Raw genomic sequence first — 6544 nt, forward strand, 5'->3', positions numbered from 1 at the left:
GAAGGGCAAAGATGGCACTAGCAGGATGTTTGAGCCTTGGGGACCAAGATGGCACAGACAGGGTGTATATGGGACAAAGATGGCAAATCGTATGTGTGTTATCTGGGTGCTGGCCAGGTTCTATGTGGGCAGTGTGGTTGGGGTGTGCAACCTGTGTGTTCTGTCCTCCTTACACGTGGTTGAGGTATAATTAGACAGGCAGCTAAACTCTTCTCCCCTAACAATTCATTGAGGCAGACGCTGGGTGCACATTTCAACTTTTATTGTAGGGAAGTTAGAGTAAAACTGGGAACAAGAAAATAACACTCAATCAATATATACAGTACATAAAGTATACAATCCTGACACTCTAGTCTAACTAGGGAAAGAGGATTAAACCTACCAGCGATGCTACAGATAGGCTGATAACCAAGATGGAGCTGGATGACTCTGGGGCTGTACTGGAACTATTAAACTGTGAAAGTAAGATGGCTGCTGACACTTTTCCTGTGACCTAATTTCCTGGCCCACTAGGATGATGGGTAGCTACAGTGGCTCACAAGTAACAATTTGTCTATCCAGCTAGTCTGAAGCTACCAGGTTGTGGTATGCAAAAGGTCACCAGGTAAAGATATTAAATGCACCTCTAAGGACAATGAAACACAGTAAATAAGCATCACAACATAACATAAAACTTGCTGAAAGGCATAACACTGTGATCTATCCCTGTAATTTAGGGGGTTTTAAATATACCTTTAATGCCGTGTTTTTATGTGAATTCCAATTGATCTATACCTGCAAAGTTGGGTTTCTGTGTTATCCTGTAGATCCATATCTGCTATGCTATGTTTCCATATATTATTTATGTATACCTGCAAATACAGGGTTTGTATGTCTTGTTCAGTTGATTAATACCTGCAATGCTGTTTCCATGTATTGATTTGATCTATACCTGCAATGCTTCATTTCATATATTATTATTGTATACCTGCAAATGCAGGATTTGTATGTCTGGTTCTGTTTATTTGATATATACCTTCAGTGCTGAGATCACAAGTGTATTTCAATTGATCTATACATGCAAAGCTGGGTTTGTGTGTTAATGTGTTAATCTATACCTGCTATCGGCAGCAGGGTCTAATATTTATATATATGTTTATATATATATATCGGCAGCAGGGACTAATATTAGGCCCTGAAATCATTTAGTGGAAAAGTTAAGGTATTGTGTTGTTTAAAGGATTTCAAGGATTAGTCGTACTAAATGGTGGCTTCAGGCTTCCCATGTTGAATGATCAAGTATTGTATTGTCCAATAACAAAAGTATCATTCCATAGCACATTACTTTTGGCAATATATATATATATATATATATATATATATGTGTGTGTGTTTTCAGTGGTATGATTTAATGGTGGAAATTATTAATGCCCCCCCAGTTTGACTGTGGTATCTTGTGTGCCCCCCTTATATATTGTTTCTAGAGTCGCCACTGTTCCCTACACACATGTAAACAGCCTGCGCCTGCGCCTGCCCCCCTCCTCATCGCAGCCCTTATGAAACCAACAACATGGGCTGTTTCACAACACGGGAGGGCAGCCCAGAGACAGCCAATGGGAGGCCACCCCTGCCGGTCACGTGAGCACACACTTTATGTAATGTTGCCGCACATGTTATGTCAGGGGCTCTTTGTGCTTCTTCTTCTTCCCACTTTGTCTCCGCCGGAGTCCGGATCCGCTGCGTGCCAAGCGGGGTGGAGAGTTACCCTCCTGTGACCCATGGATGTCTTTAACTGCCCCTCCTGCCAGCAGGCCCTCTGGGACCCTGTAACTGTAAGATGCGGCCACTCTTTCTGCAAAAGGTGCTTGCGGGGGCCAGCAGTGGACAGGTGCCACGTTTGCAAGCAGAAGCTGAAGCCCAGGGGTGCCCAGGAGCTGAAATGTAACACCCTTTTATGCAACTTGCTGGAGAAGTGCCTGCAGAGCGAAACCAGACTGAACAGGGTGAGAAGCGACCTGCGCGATCTGCTCTCACTCCAGGACCACGAAGAGGCAGCAAAAGTGGCCTCCAGAGGAGTTGCGATGGATGAGTTTCTGTAGGAGGTCCCATGGGGGGCATTTAAATGTCTATATGTGATCCTCATGATGATATAAGAGTAGATCATATATCACATTATATATGATCATTGCTATTATATACCGGGATTAACTCATCCATAGCCAGCGCATATTGAGTTTCTGTAAAATTACACAATTATTCTAGACTCGTTGACCGAATAATTGGAATTTTAATAAAGACAGGAGGCGAATATTTGCTTTACTTTCTTTACTGTCACCTTAGCAGCAAAGTAAAAATAGAACATTGGTAACCAATCATAAAAAAGTCCAACAGTATAAACTTGGATGCAGCCCCTCCTACTTCCTCTTTCTGCAATCTGCGAACCATGGAACGGAAGACGAAACAATTAAGAACCATCTGAAGAAACTTGATCGGAGCATCAAATTGAAGCCCTGGACATCAGGTAAAACTGGAACCAGGAGATCCCACACAAAGGTTTAGACTGAAAAAGAAGAGAGACACGTGACAGCATCTGAATGCTATAAGCATAAAATGATCAATACACCCAGAAAAATAAAATATATATGTATATATATATAGATATAGCGAAGATATAAACATTTCACCAATAGGCAATAATACAGGCAAAATATATATAAGAACACTAAAGAAAAAAGGGTGGGAGGGAGGGAAATATTCGCCTCCTGTCTTTATTAAAATTCCAATTATTCGGTCAACGAGTCTAGAATAATTGTGTAATTTTATTGCAAGACAGGAGGCTCATATTTGCTTTTTTAACGTCGGGCCAATAAAGGCAATACAGCCGAAGATAAGGGCCGAAAATAAAAGGACCGAAAAGTGGATGCGCGTGACCAATCAGCTGTGTGGAGAATGTCGGAGAGAGAAGCTCCAGCGAAGAAAGCACCCGAGGCCGCTGCACCTCGGACAGAATGAGCCCCAAAATGAAGATCAATACCCGCTAGCGTGAGAAGCCAACGAATCCATCTCGCCAAAGTAGGAGAAGAAACCGGAAGAAAAGGATTAGAATAAGAAATTAAAAGTTGAGAAGCTGAAACTGGACGCAGAGGACGAGTAACAGCAAGGTAAGTCTGAAGACATCTAGCGATACAAAGTTTGGGATCCTCGGAGAGGTAAGGATAAGAAATAGAAGTCGAAGAAGTTTTCGTACGTCTACGAATAGAAAAAATGACTCCTTCAGGAGAAAAGGAAATTGCTCCAACCTCCAAAGCCCTAACATCTGACACACGACGAAAAGAGAGTAAACAAAGTAACAAGGTAAGTTTTGCCGATAATTGACGTAAAGTCAAAGAATCATTATCGGGCCATTGACGCAAAAAATCAAGGAGAATGGAAACATCCCAGAAGGAATCGTATTTAGCAGTCGGAGGTCGTCGTAAACGAATACCTCTGAGAAGACGACAAACTAAAGGATCCTCTCCAATGGGACCTTCCTTGGATCCGACATGACCACTGGAAATGGCCGAACGGGACAAATTAATAGAACTATAAGATTTACCAGAAGAAAACATGTCTGCCAAAAAATTTAATATGAAAGCTACAGGGGCAGAATGGGGATCAGTCTGTCGTCCCACACACCAAGCAGACCAGGACTTCCATGCGGCTCTATAAGCCTGGTGTGTACCCGGAGCCCAAGAGTCTCTGAGCAAGTCTCTAGCGTCCTGCGATAATCCCTGGACAGGGTGAAATCCCCGGAAATCGTCCAAGCAACCAAGGAGAGACGGCCTTCGATAATCAGAGGATGGGATTGACCTTCTGGTCCCCTGAGAAGAGATGGGAAAAGAGGGAGAGCTAGAGGATCCTGGATAGACATTTCCAGAAGAGCTGGAAGCCAAGGCTGGGAGCGCCACAATGGAGTCACTAGGACGAGAGATATTCGCGTCCTGAGGAGGTGTTGGATGACTCTGGGAATGAGAGAAAAAGGAGGGAAAGCATAAGCTCCCGATGGTGGCCAAATTTGTAAGAAAGCATCCGTAGCTAGAGCCTCCGGATCTGGAAGCCAACTGAAAAAATTTGGAGTCTGATGGTTTATGCGGGATGCAAAAAGATCCAGCGTAAGAGGACCTCTGAGGGAATCGAGGGAACGAAAGACACTTCTGTGGAGCATCCAATCGCTGGCATCTCGCCAATTCCTGGAAAACCAATCTGCGGTTTGGTTCTCCACTCCCGGAACATATTCTGCCAACAGGGATATGTTTCTTTCGAAACAAAATTGATAAATTTGTTTCGTAATCTCCGTCAGACCTTTGGAACGAGTTCCTCCCAAACGATTTATGTAGCGGACTGCTGAAAAATTGTCCATACGTAAGAGAAGACAGCAGTCCGAGCGGTCTTTTGCCAGACTGCGAATGGCGAAGGATCCTGCGATCAGTTCTAGATGATTTATGTGTAAAGTACTCTCCTCTCGAGACCATCGACCTCCCGTGGCCTCCGTGAATGATCTCGCTCCCCAACCTAGCATGCTGGCGTCGGATTCTAGAACGAAATCCGGTTGAGCGCCGAAAATCGCTCGGCCGTTCCAGGCTTGCATGTGGAACAGCCACCACTGGAGTTCTTGACGTACCTCTGTAGTGAGATGAACCGGTTGGTCGTAAGATGGTATCCGTCTGAGGTAGGATGCTTTCAGTCGTTGGAGCGCTCTGTAGTACAAAGGACCTGGGAAGATCGCTTGGATCGAAGAAGAGAGGAGGCCCACCATACGAGAAAGTCTCCGTAAGGGGCAAAAATCGATGCGCAAAAGAGCGCGAATCTCCTTCTTGATGTTGGCGATCTTGGATTTTGGAAGGCAAAGAAGAGCGGACACGGAATCGATGTCGAATCCCAGGAAACAAATTTTTTGAGTCGGAATCAACTCTGATTTCTGCATGTTGACCAGGAAACCCAAGAGATGAAGAGTCTCTATGACAAATGAGGTTTGGGATTGGAGAAGTCCTGGATGTTGGGAAAACAGGAGGATATCGTCTAAATAGATTATGGACCTTATGCCCCTGGATCTGAAGAAAGCCATTACTGGCTTGAGGAGCTTGGTAAAGCACCAAGGGGCTGAACTGAGGCCGAAAGGAAGGCAATTGAATTGCCATAATTGATGATTCCAATGGAACTGAAGGAATTGGCGGTGATGAGGATGAATGGGGACCGACAGATATGCGTCCTTCAGATCGAGACGAGTGAACCAGTCGTCTTTTTTCATGAGGTCTCTCAATAGATGAATGCCCTCCATCTTGAAATGATGGTAGGCCACGAACTTGTTGAGAGCCCGTAAGTTGATAACCGGGCGGAGATCGCCTGTGCGTTTCTTGACCAGAAAAATTGAGCTGACAAAAACGGGAGGACCGAAGACTCGTTCTATGGCCCCTTTGTCTAGCAGCAACGATAACTCGTTGTCTATGAGGTCGGAAGCAGAAGTGGGTCTGAAAACCGGAGCAGGAGGCTGATCTTGTAGGGGAGGAGAAACAAAATCTATTAGATAACCCCTTACCGTATGAAGAACCCAAGGATCCGATGTGATCTCCTGCCAATAATGGTAGGAACGGGATATTCTGCCTGCTACCTGTGGGAGAGAAGCATGATGATGAGACACAGTACTTACCGGAATTGAAGCGGCCTCTGGAAGATGGTGTAGAACCTCTCCCTCTGTAGCCACCACGGGTGTAGGAAGCACGTGGACGGTATGATCCTCTGTAGAAAGAGGTATTTTGTTGCTGGAAATTCCTGGAGCCTGTGGGCGTGAAGCGGCTGGAGACACGGCCCCTCTGTCGTCCAGCCCTGGCGGAAAAACGGGTGTCTGGGTTGAAGACCTTGCGCATGGAAGACTTGGCTTTTGTCCATGATGTCATGACAGAAACATATCTGTTTAATTCTTTCACGAAAGTATCGCCAAATAAGAGTCCATTGGCAGAAGAGCCCAACTCTTTGGAGCCCAGTTCCGCTAGGCGAGGATCCATTCTGAGCAGTGCCGCCTTTCTTCGTTCAGTGGAAATAGCCACATTTGCATTGCCTAGCAGGCAAACGACCCTGAGGGCCCAATCTCTGATAAGTCGAGGATCTAGGATAGAATCTTGAAGAAGGGCACGGTCCGCCAAAGATAAAATTTGAGTAATGGGACCCACTATATCCAACAGTTTATCCTGCGTGGATTTCAGGCCTTGTTCCAGTCCTTTACGTGGGTCACGACCTCTCTGGGAGAGGAGAGAAACCACATTCTGGTCAAATTCAGGAGTGACCGTTACTTTTCCCGGAATGATCGGGCGAGGACATTCTGCTCTTAATTTGTTACGCACCTCCTTATCTAATGGTTTGCGTAGCCATCGTTGTAGGTATAAACTCAGGTGTTCTGGAGGTGCCCATTCTGTAGCCTTAGGATGGCGCATGTTGGATGGCTCAAATAAAAGAACCCCTGCAGGGTCATGCACTGGAGTATCAGCAGAAGCGGTTTGGCATAATAAAGACGTCTCATTAGTAGACTTCT

The sequence above is a fragment of the Spea bombifrons genome, chromosome 3 (genome assembly GCF_027358695.1).
Source record: "Spea bombifrons isolate aSpeBom1 chromosome 3, aSpeBom1.2.pri, whole genome shotgun sequence".
In the NCBI taxonomy this organism is placed as follows: domain Eukaryota; kingdom Metazoa; phylum Chordata; class Amphibia; order Anura; family Pelobatidae; genus Spea; species Spea bombifrons.